The sequence below is a fragment of the Orcinus orca genome, chromosome 19 (genome assembly GCF_937001465.1).
Source record: "Orcinus orca chromosome 19, mOrcOrc1.1, whole genome shotgun sequence".
NCBI lineage: Eukaryota > Metazoa > Chordata > Mammalia > Artiodactyla > Delphinidae > Orcinus > Orcinus orca.
In genome coordinates, this window is record NC_064577.1 from 23,030,995 (window position 1) to 23,043,773 (window position 12,779).

Here is a 12,779-nt window from a genome sequence, read left to right on the forward strand (position 1 = left end):
CTTACCCGGGCAAAGAAGGAGGACTTCCTGAAGGTGGGGCCAGTGTCCTTTGGTCCAGGTCTCACGTCCTCTGAAGAACAGTCAGTTAGAATGGTGGGGAGAGTTGTATCTGCTTCTTCCATCTCTCCTGTCTTGAAATTGGTGTCCTTGATCATATGATTTTTCCTTTAGGGACGTCACAATAATGAACTGACCCTTCTCTGGAATCTCTTAGGAAGACAGGTTCAGGGAAAACCATGATGATCAAATTTGGTTTTGTCTTTCTCCTTTACTCCTGTCTTCATCCTTTTTAATAAAATACTTCAGGGACTTCCCCGGAGGCACAGTGGTTGAGAATCTGTCTGCCAAGGCAGGGGACACGGGTTCGAGCCCTGGTCCGGGAAGATCCCACATGCCATGGAGCAACTAAGCCCGTGCACCACAACTACTGAGCCCGCGTGCCACAACTACCGAAGCCTGCATGCCTGGAGCCCATGCTCTGCAACAGGAGAAGCCACCGCAATGAGAAGCCCGCACACTGCAGCAAAGAGTGGCCCCCACTCACCGCAACTAGAGAAAGCCCGCATGTAGCAGCAAGGACCCAACGCAGCCAAAGATGAATAAATAAATAAATTTATAAAAAAATAAAAAATAAAAAAATAAAATACTTCATACAAACAATAATCAAATAGAAAATATAATGAATATCAGTGAAATATGAAATGCTGGCGATAAATTTAATAAGAGCTGTGCAGAACTTAGAGGAGGAAAATGCTTACCTTCTCCTGAAGAATGCGAAGAGGATGACTAAGTGGAGAGACATCCTTTGTTCTTGGACACGTGGACACAATACTGCTGAAGTCCTTTCTCCCTAAATTATTCTGAAAATTTAACACTAATTAAAATCTCAGTAAGAGTCTGGGGTACTTGATAAATAATTCTAAATCATGAGGAAGAACAGAAAGATGAGAATAATCAGGAAATCCTTCAAAAGAAAACAAGAATCAAAGGGTCAATAGCCCTCCTAGATAATACAGCACATTATACAATTATAGTGATGTATATACCACGTCATACTAAGAAAAGAAAAGACACACAGATTAGTGAGACAGATTAGAGGTTCCAGAGTATACCAATGTAAATTTCAGAATTCAGAATACGATAAAGGACATTTTCTAACAAATGGGGAAAAGATAATTTATTGAATGCTATTGGTACAACTGGCTAGCCATTTGGGGGGAGAAAATGCCATCATCCCCCCCACAATAAATTCCAGAGGCTTTAAATGTAAAAAATAAAACTATAAAAATACTAGAAGAAAGCATGGGTGAATATTTGTAAATCTTTGGATGGAAACTTCTAAGCATGACACAAATGCTATAAACAATAAAGAAACAGATTGAAACATGTGACAGCATAAAAATTAAAAACTTCTGTATGACAAACATCATAAACAAAGTAAAAAGTAAAACACAAATAGGAAAACTATTTAGGACACACGTCAGAGGGTTAATACTCCTAATATAGAAAAACCTTTTACTAATAAGAAACTAAACAACCCAATGAAGCTGTACGTGTGTATCAGGCTTCATGGTTGACAAAAGAGTTTCAGCTTGGGGTTGTCAGTCAAAACAATATTTGGGGCATACAGTGAAAATTTTGTTTATTGTTTATCTAAAATTCAAATTTAATTGGGCACCCTTTCTTTTTATTTGCTAAAGCTAGGAGCTCTATCTCAGACACATGATCTCATTTGGGCCCTGGTGTAACTCAGTGAGGTAGAGAAAGAGAGGGTAGGTCACCCCTCAAACAGCGGTTTCCTCATCTGTCAAGTACAGTGTGAGAAGGGAATCGGTTAACGTGTGTACGGAGCCTAGTGTAAGACCTGCCACCTACGGAGCATTCAGTACATATTGGTTTCTTTCTCTTTCCTTTACACAGGACTCATTTTACAAATGAGAAGACTGAGGTTCAGAAAGGGGAAGTGACTGGCCCAAGTTCTCCCAACTAATAAGATAGAATTCCTCCTTGTACTCCAGGCCAATCTACCTCATTCCCTGCGCACCCCTACCCCATGTCCACCGCATTCCCTGGGTCCTCCCATGACCTGAGGCAGCTCTCTGATTTTTAGTTCTTAGATCCTATTGAATCTGATCCCCTAATCAGATCAACTACTTTGTGTGGGACTTCCCTGGTGGTCCGGTGGTTAAGAATCCACCTTCCAATGCAGGGTACGTGGGTTCGATCCCTTGTCGGGGAACTAAGATCCCACATGCGGGGGCAACTAAGCCCTCGTGCCACAACTAGAGAGAAGTCTGTGAGCTGCAACTAAGACCCAACAGGGCCCCAAACAAACAAATAAATATTTTTTTTAAAAACTAATTTGTGCTAGAACAGTAGTTTTCCACCTTGTCTGCATATTAGACTCACTTGGAGGGAGATTTGAAAACTCTGAAGGCTCAAACCACAGACCATTTAAACTCTGGGGATAGAACCCAGGCGTCAGTATTTTTTAGAGCTCTCCAGGAGATCCTGATGTGCAGCCAGGACTGGGAATCCCAGGGCCGGTGTGAGTATTCACGGCTGATCAGACCTTGTAAAATGTTTGCTTATGAGATGATCTACTCCAACTCTCTCATTTTAAAGATGAGAAACCCAAGGCCCAGAGAGATAAAGCAACTTGGTTTGGGCGGCCCAGCAGATTAGTGAGGCAAAAGGGAGATGAGAACCCGGGCCTGCGGTCTTCATCCGTGGCTTCTTCTACCGTAGCGTGTTTAGACAATTGTGGCTCTGCTCCAAACACATACGACCTTTGTTTTCTCAAGCACCTTCAGCCCTAGGAAGAACCTAGAACTTGGGTTTACAGCAACAGAGGTATTTGACAGCAGCTCCTGGCCCCCGCCCACAAGTTTTTTTCCACGAATTGAATTCCATCCATCCCGACCCCCATTTCCTCTCTTCTCCGTCCTCAGCTTAATCTCTGGTGACCGTTTCAGACCTTTCCCTCAAGTGGGCGTTGGTGACCAATTCTCCCTTTGCTCTGACCACAGACCCTCTGCATCCCCGCTCCTCCCTTGGGCACTGGCTGTTCCACTCCAGTGAGCCAAAGCTCGTGTTTCTGACTCAGTACCCTCTTCAGACTTCGAGTTCTCTGTCAAAACCTCCCTCTTCTTTTCATGCTCTGGGTGCTATACAGTAATAAGATCGAAGCCAATAAGCTCATTTGCCTTGAGTAGGTATCATTGTCCATTGCTCAGCCTTAGAGAAATACAAGATTTCTGCTTCCTCTTCGCCAGCTGTTTTCCTACTCAGGAAACCTAATTGGGTTCTGCCTGGGACCTGGTGGTCAAAGACTCATAATCTGTGGTCATTGGACCACTGAGCAAATCACAGAATTCAAGGGGTCCATGAACACGGCTGGGAAAAATGTTTTTATTTCCATTAACGATAAAATCTGTGTTTATTTTTACTAAAGAGTAAAATATATCTTTCTTTTCACAAACCTTTGGCACATCCTTCAGTTATAAATGTAGGCAACAAACCATAGTAGTATTAGTGGTGTCCGTTACTTTGCTGCCTACAAAATGAATAGATACTTTTATATCATGTTATAGTTGTAGCAAGTACCTTTCAGTGTTACTTGTGCTCATCGCTACTCTGAAATTACGGTTAAGTATTAAACCTGTCCCTAGAGTGTCTTAAGGAGCTAATAACAAGTACACAGAGCACTGTGTCTCCATTTGAAAATATTTTGATGACTGGTCTTCAATGTCATCGGTTGCCTTTGCAATACTATGTTTTTACTTTCTGCCTTTAAAAATAGTTAAAGCATTTAAAAACATTATTCCGAGAAGGTCTCCGTGGCACAAAAGCAGTTCAGACGCCCTGTGTCAGCATCGCTGGGTGATGTGTGGACATAGAGATGGTCTTTCTGAGCCTCGCGTTGCATCCACGGCCCTGCCCGCCCGGGCCAGCCTGCGTCATCGGCCGCGTTGGGTCAGGGCTGGTGGAAAGTTGGGCTCTTCTGAAGCGCTCACCCTGGGAGATTTATTATCTTTGGGGCAGCTCCACATGTTTGAGAATCCAGTTTCCTTCCACAAACTTCACAGGGAATTACGCGCTCAAGAAGTACAGCCGGCAAAGCATGAGTCAAAGCTCTTTGGGTAGCAAGGAACAGAAATCCATTCACACCGGCGCAGAGCAGGGTTTTGATGTGCTGACCCCAAGTTCTCATGGCAACAGAGCACAGTGGAGCCACCTGGGGTGGAGGAAGCTGCCCAGGACCCAGGCACCTACTTTCTAGTCCCTAAGGAGCCTCCCACCCTCTGCTTCCTTCTGCGCATCTGCCTCGCTTTTTTCTGGCCGTCCTCCTCTGTTTCCTCTTGAGATCTGCCCTTGATAACGTCAGCTCTGGCTCCGTCCGAGTGCCGCGTGGAGCCCTGATCTCCGTGGCCTTACAGCCCAGCTTCTGACACCTACCTGGCTGTGAGATGCACCCGATGAGCTGCGGTCAGGTAGGGTCATGTGACTCGTTCCGGCCAATTGGCTGTGGGAGGAATCCAGCCGTTGTCGCCTTCCGATCAAAGCATTTAAAAGCCTGTGTGAGCCTCTTCAGGGGGTCCTCCCCCTGCCTAGTGAGCCCCAAAGCCTCGCGTGGAGATGACAGTGACCCTCTGTCATATGACGGATGAACCTCTGCCAACCTGGGGCCTGAGAGATTCCGTGGAACGGAGGATTCTCCTGCCCCACCCCCGCCCCTGGCAACAGACACAGGCACGTAATGCTAAGAATGAGCACGTGAGCAAGGAATACGTTGTTGTTGTTGTTTTTAATCGGCAAGGATTCTAGTTATTTATTGCTGTGTCATGTCTTATCCTTTCCTGACTAATAGACTGTTTCCTATTTAGCTATAAATTGCTGGGAGAAGAATCTGAGCAGCCCGGCTTTGGTCAGTTGTTGACTTCCAGTCCAATAAGCTGTAATGAGGATAGAGATGAATCGTGATTGAAATGGACTTGCCTTCATTACTTCAGAAGGGAGATTTTGTAGCGAGAAATATTCCTATTAAGAGAAGAGGTATCCACGTTCCTCAGTGAGATATGCAGTCATAATTTAGGAAAGGGGAACACTTTTAACCTGCCAATGGGTTAAAGTAGCCCAGGATGGTGACGATGGGTGTGCCAGTTATATCACTTACACTCAGGGTTTCTCCACAGTGGCACTATTGACCCTTACACTGAATAATTCTTTGTTGCTGGAGCCTGTGTGTACATTGTAGGATGTGTAGCAGTACCCCTGGCCCTTATCCAGTAGATGCCGGTACCACACTTTCCCTCCCTCTATGACCTCCCCGAGTCATGACAATAAAAAACGTCTCCATTGCCAATTTTCCTCAGTGAGGGGAGGGCAAAACTGCCCTCAGTTGAGAAACTGCTATCTTATCATATCTGGGACAGTCAGATTTAAGGCATAGTTTCCATGTATACTCATGGAAAGTACACAAGTGGTCATAAGACCACTTGCCCCCATTTGGGGTTCAGAAATTAAAGTCATGTTTATGATGAACTTGTTAACTTTGCTTGGACGTGAGCACCACCAACTCTTTGGGGTCCGTTATTTATTTCTCTTCTTCTGTATTACTTCAAAAAAGCCCTATTTAGGAAAACGAATGACCCCTGCTACCTTTCTGTTTTCCCAACACCCATGCTAAGCTACCTTTTTTTGAGGAGGATCCACGTCTATTTCCAAGCCTACACACCACTCCCTGGGGACCATGACAGGTTGGAGACCTCATGGTGACGCGGGAAGGAATCCAACGGCTCCCCTCATCCCACACGTTCTCTCCTTCTCTAAATCAGCTCTTCCTTTTCCTTCAGCCAAATTTAATTTCTTCATGAGCTTTGAGCTTTGCTGTTGAACTTCGTTGGAAGACCAGCCTTCCGCCATTTCTTTGGCGCTGCTTTAATTGGCCAGGCCTCCTGTCTGCTCCACCTCAGGGAAGAGAGGAGCCCTCTGCCACTTGGACACGTAACAGGCAACATAAGAAAATAGTCGCATAGCAAACAGGAGCCTCAGAGAGCCTCTGGTGGGCGACCAGTTCAAAGCGGCCTCTTGCTGACCAGTAATTAACGCGGTCGAGGGCTGCATGGCAGACGCAGTGAACTACAAAAGGCAACTTGGGGGCAGAAGCTTCTTTCTCGAAGGAGACCTGAGAAGCCTTCCTAAGAGGTGCCACTCAAGTCTCCCCTGTGATCTTGCACAATGGAGCTGAAACGCAGACGACGGCAGGAAAGAACAAGCCACGTGTGTGCTCCCATGCACTCACACATTCATGCCCAGCTTGGCTCGTTTATTTTCTGTATTGAAAGGCCTGCTGACCTCCGTGATTTCCTCCCCCTCAAATTCAGAAGCAATGAATAAGATGCCTTCTGACTTGAAATGCAACGGAGAGTTTTGAAAAGATGGAAAATCAGCAACACATGGGCTGAAGAATCCAAAAAGACCTGAAAGGGAAGGAAATGCCTTAGGAAATTTCAGATGTCACTGTGATCCGGGATCAGCGTTGGGCTGGATCCACGGCTTCGTGTGGTTCTGACAGGGGCTTGGGGCCTCCGGGCCCACCCCACCTTGGCTCTCTGTCTGAATCTTTTCTTCTTCTTCTCTTCCCCAGGCTCCACCAAACAGGAATAAACATTTTCCTGCTGGGAACGGTCCTCCACTGCGTCCTTTGGACATTCTAACTGATGCTACAAAGATCAAGGAGACGCATTTTCTCAAGCACGGGCCTTTCTCTTCTTTTCTTCAACACGTGACACGGCTAGCCCTTGATCTTGTCCTCAAGTGTTTGCTGAAATGGAAAAAATGCAAGCAATGCAGTAAAGCCTGTTCCTAGATGCTTGGCTTGGCCTGGGGACGTGGCACGTGCTCTAAATCTCTCGTGGTACTTCGAGCTCTGTCCCTTGCAAGGGCCAGAACCCAACTGCAGCTAGCTTGGGCAGAGAGATTAAGCTTCACATGACAAACCATAGGAACAGTGGAGCTGGCCCCAGGGTCAACTGGATCTAGAAATTTAAACACTCTCAGAATGTCCTCACTCCTGAACTTGACCTCTTGCTTCTATTTCCTTTCACACGTTGGCCTCATTCCTACTGCACATGCTTTTTCTCCACACGGCAAGAACACATCCCTCTGTGCCCTGGATTCTTCATGCACCAAGTTAGCAGTCCCAGTGGAAAGAGAAGTGTAACTCTCGCCAGCTCAGTAATACAAAAATCTAGGGAAGGACTCTGATTGGTCAGGCTTGGCTCACAAGCCACTCCTGGACCAATCACTGGCAGCTGAGGAGAAGCGGCTCTCTGATTGGTCAGTTCTGGAGGCTAGGCACTTCCCTGTGTCTAGGGTTAGTATAGACCATGAGAAGCACATGGCAGGAGACTGGGAGAGCAGGTCTGTAAAGGAAGGGAGGAGTTGTAACCTGGGTAAAAGAAAAAAGGCTGCTGAGCAGACTTAAACAGTACGTCCATTAAACTGGTCGTCCATTCCCCAGTGTATAGTTACCTAGGGCAGCTGGAAAAAATTACCACAACCTGGGTGGCTTGAAATAGCAGAAACTTATTCTCTCACAGTCCTGGAGGCCAGAAGTCCAAAAGCAAGGTGTCAGCAGGGCCATGCTCCCTGCGGAGGCTTTAGAAGAGATTCCTTTGCTTGCCCTTTCCAGCGTCTGGTGGCTGTTGGCCTCCCATGACTTGTGGCCACTTACTCCCGACTCTGCTCCGCCGCTACACGGTCTTTTCCTCCTCTCTGTCTGGTGCCCCTCTTCTAATAAGGACGCCTGTTGTTGGATTTAGGGCCCACATGGATAATCCAGGATGATCGCAAGTCAAGGTCCTTAACTCAATTACATCTGCAAGGATCCTTTTTCCAAGTAAGGTCACATTCACAGGTCCCAGGGATGAGGACCTGCACATATCCTTTGGGGGTGGGGGTGTCCACCATTCAACCCATTACGCTCAGTGTGAGGTGCCCTGTCTAGGGGCAGGGGAGCGTCTGGACTGGCTTTACCTCCACATACAGAGGACTTTCCTACAGGTGCCCAAGTTCCTCTCTCAGAGTTGCCAGCACACTCAGGCAGGAGGCTTCCTGCACCCTGGAGACAGCTTTGTTTCACGTGAGAGTTCTGTGGTACCTCTTGCCTTGTCCGTGTTTTCTTTTTCATTATCCTGGCCTATGTCCCTCTCTAAAAGTATTTCAAGGTGGTGAAGATTCTCTCCTGGCTCTCTTTACTAGCTCTGTGACACTGGGCAAATAATTTAAATTCAATTTAAATTCTTTGAGCCTCAGTTCTCTCATCTGTGAAATGGGAAGAACAATGGCCCCTATCTCACGTGGCTCCGAGATTCAAACGAAGAAACATGAAGTGTAAAAAGCGCTTACTACAGTGCCTCCCTGAGGTAAACACTCTGTAAAAGTTAGCTATCACTGTTACACAGGCCGATCGTATTTTCTAGTTTTTTTCTTTATCCTCTAATTTTTCTAGGTACATGTCTCCTCTTCCTTTAGGTTTCCTTTCTCCAAGCTCTTCTTGACTCAGTGCAGAGATTCACAACCTCTGGTGTGCACCCGAATCCCCTGAAGGCGACTGAAAATGTCCACGGTTGGGCCCCACCCTGTGGAATTTGATTCTGTGAGTCTGGGGTAGATTCTGTGACTTTGCCTGAGAGGTTCAAGTGCATCCAGACTTTGAGACCCTGGGGATGAGAGAGACACTAGGTGAGGAGTTGCTGATACCATGATCCGTCAATTTGCTGTACGGTTGTGGGCAGGTTACCTGACCTCAGTTTTCTTATCTTTACAATGGGGATAACAGTACCATCCAGCCAGGGGTAAATGAGAGCACGCTTACAGCATCAACAAGAGCTTACAAAAGAATGGTCATGATGATAAGACCCGAAACGGCTGACGCTTTAAGAGTTTTGGAAACTCACACGGGTATTATTACCTCACTTAACTTTTTCAAATAACTTGTAAGTTGGGGGCTAGTTTCCACCGTACAGGTGAGGTAACGGAGGCTCACGGAGCGATTAGGAGGCTCAGATAAGTTAATATTGATAAAGAGCATAGACGGCAGCGTTCGCGTTCATCCTAACCCTTGGCCTTTTCCCCCATCACAGCTGCCTGCATGCAAAGGTGGTTTGGTGTGCAGAGGCGATGCACTAGGGGATTCTGTTCCTTCTTTTCTCTGAAGGAAAATAGGGACTCTCCAGGTTAGCCTCTGGCGGGTACAAAGGACTTCCAGTCCCTGCTTCCAACTTAGTTCAAGGACTAAAATGTCCCAGAGTACAGGGCTCGGAGTCCAGCAAGCAGACCCTCGCTAACAAAACTCTACCCAGGTGATCAGAGAGTTCTACCTTCTTCCTGTGTCAGCAGCCTAGGGGGAAGGGAAGCCACCCAGGTGGCCGGGAAGGTAGGGCACAGGGCACAACCCCGGAGCAGGCAGTGAGCTCGGGGGTGGGCTGCAGCAGGGGAAAAAGAGGGGCCAGCCCATCTCGAGGGGACGGAGCTGCTTCCCCCCGAGGGCAGAGTCCAGCTCCCGCCACGACCTCTGGTCCCCAGGCACCTGAGCGAGTGGCTGTTACCAGAGGTCAGCAGGGCCCTCCTGAGCCTGCGCCCACCACCTGGCAGTCCTGTCCGGACGCCGGCGCTCCCGACCCGGATGTTTGCCTTCCGCGTGGATTGCAGGCCTGGCTGTGTCCAAGCTGGGTTCAGCCTTGGCTTCCATCCTTACCCCAGCCCAGAGCGGCCACACCATCTGCGTGTATGTGCGTGTGTGAGGTTTATTGATTTACTTATGAATAAAATAGCTACAGGTTTTCAAAAACAACCTTACTGAGATATAATTCAGATACGATACAATCCACTCATTTAGAGCCAGCAGTTCAATGATGTTTAGTGCATTCACAGAGCCGTGTAGCCACCAGCACAGTTAATCTGAGAGCATTCTCATCACCTCCAGAAGAAACTCCCTAGCCTTCCCAGCCCCCATCCCCCAGCTCCTGGCAACTGCTAATCTACTCTCTGTCTTTGTAGCGCTCCCTATTCAGAACATTTCCTATAAAGGAAATCATCTGTTAAGTGGCCTTTTGTGTCTGGTTCCTTTCACTCAGGATCGTGTTTTCAAGGTTCGTCCATGTTGTCATGTACTTCATTGTTTTTATTGCCAAATAATATTCCATCGTGTGGATATACCACACTTCCCTTATCCGTTCATCAGTTGAGAGACATCTAGGTTGTTCCCATCCTTGGGCTTTTATGAATAATGGTGCTATAAACATTCCTGGACCAACGTTTGTGTGGACGTGTTTTCAGTTCTCTTAGGTCTATTCCTAGGAGTGGAATTGCTGGCTCACGTGGTCACGAAAGCTTTGAATGTGTTAAAGACACAAAGATCAGAGCTGGTGAAAGGCACTGATGGTGAAAACCGTCTACTGTAGCTGAGCTATCTCGCAAGATACGTATTTGTAGTCTGCAGATATTTTGTATCCGGTGGGAAGGACAGGAGGGAGAGACAAGGGACCCGGAAAGAGACTCAGAAGCACAGGTTCAGACTTCAAAGGGAAACACAGAATGCCTGGATGTGTCTCTATTTTCCCACCATTTAGCTGAGTTGGAGGATAACGGGATTTGGCGTTTTCACATGACCCTGTCTGTTTCCGTTTAGTGTGTTTTTGTTTTTTGATGCAGAGCTCTTTAAGGGAGGGTTGGAGGGGCCAGAGCTGGGGTGCCCGCAGAAGTCTTCTTGGGGCTCGTGCAGGAGCCTGCCCTCTGTGGAGGCAGGGCTTCCTCCCGGGGACTCTGTCTGCACAGAGGTAGCCCACCCGATCCTTGTGGAGGACAGTCAAAGCAGCTTGCTTGCGAGGGCCACAGTGTCTCTCAAGATTTTCGTTCATATTTTTCTCAGCATAAAATGACTATACAGTACATGCGTTAGAGCACATTTGGAAGTCGAAGAAAAGAACATGAGAAAAAAATCAGGCTTTGTCCCACCAACCAAAGATAACCACGGTTAATCATTCAAGTGTTTCCATTTAGTTTAGCTTAGCTTTTATTTTTTTAATTTTATTTTATATGGAAGTGGAGTTGATTTACAATGTTGTGTTAGTTTCAGGTGTACAGCAAAGTGATTCAGTTATACGTACACAGGTATCTATGCTTTTTCAAATGCTTTTCCCATTTTGGTTATTACAGAGTATTGAGCAGAGATCCCTGTGCTGTACCGTAGGTCCTTGTTGGTTATCTATTTTAAATAGAGTGGTGTATACATGTCAATCCCAAACTCGGAATCTATCCCTACCCCTGTTCAACCATAAGTTTAGCTTTTTTTTTTTTTTTTGGCCACTTGTGGGATTGCTTGTGGGATTTTAGTTCCCAGACCAGGGATTGAACCTGGGCCCTTGGCAGCGAGAGCACCGAGTCCTAACCGCTGGACCGCCAGGGAATCCCCAAGTTTAGCTTTTTTTAATGCATAGATTTTGTTGGTTTTTTTTCCCCTCTCTACAGGGAAACAGGTTTCACTACTTATGGGGTCCCTCCCAGTTTTCCATATGGGAGGAACTTTGGGGCATCATTCTGGCAGAAGGGAAGGCTGGAGGGTGTTTTGAAGCTGTGTTTGCAAAACAAGTGTGTTTACGTGGTGGTATAACTGGGGAGCTTTGGGGAAGAGTGCTGGAGATTGGGAGATGTCAACTTCACACCCACTGTCAAAGGAAGGTCAGGCGATCCCAGCCCACAGTTCCACTAAACCCGCACCCTCCAAGCCAAAGGCCGGAAGCTCTCCTCCTGCACGCGCCCAGCTGCACAGCATTGCTGCCCTGGCTGGCGGGGGCTCCTGTCCCCAGCGGCCTGGTTTAGCGTGGCCCTCGACTCTCGTTCTGGAAGTGCAGTGAGCATCTCATTTCTCGCTCCAGCTTCTTTAGAGCTTGGCCAGGGCTGGTCAGCTGCCTCAGCAGCCCCTGTGGCTATCTGGTGTGACCTCACATCAGAAACCAGAAACGGAGGGACCACGGGCAGGACTTAAGACACAGTTGTCTTGTTTTAGGTTTTTTTTTTTTTTTTTGAGTCTATGGCTTGTGCTTTTATACTTTACATTTGAGTGTGTGTGTTTTCTTCCAGTTTTACCGAGAAATAGTTGACCTACAGCACTGTGTAGGTTGAAGGCGTACAGCATAACGATGTGACTTAACTACGTCATGAAATGATTAAAATAAATTTAGTGGTGAACATCCATCACCATATACATACAAACTAAAAGAGAAAGAAACATAGTGTATTATTTCCTGCGATGAGAACCCTTTGGATTTACTGTCTTAACAGCTTTCCTGTAGAACAAATAACAGTGTTAATTATGTTTTCGTTTTGCCGTAAATAGGGGTCTTTTCGAGTCCCTTCTAACGCTGAAGCTCTGGCCACACTGCCCAGACTGAGCAGACAGGACACCTGTCCTCACAAAGTGTAACGAGGAGCGAGGTCCCGTCTCTGCCACACTCCTGATGACACTCGGGGTTGTCAAGGAGACACGTGGTAATCAGACCCAGGTGACAGAATTCTGCTTAATCAACTGTAATCTGTGGTGACGTTACTGAACCAACACCTTTTTTTTTTCTTTTCTCGCTTTTTTAGTTCTCCCAGACTGAATCCATAATCAGCATAAACGACGGGGATTTTCCTGTGGTCCCGTGTCCTTGGAGATGGGGATTCTCTCCTTTTTCTTCTCCCTCTCTCATGTCACTCTCTTCCCCACATCC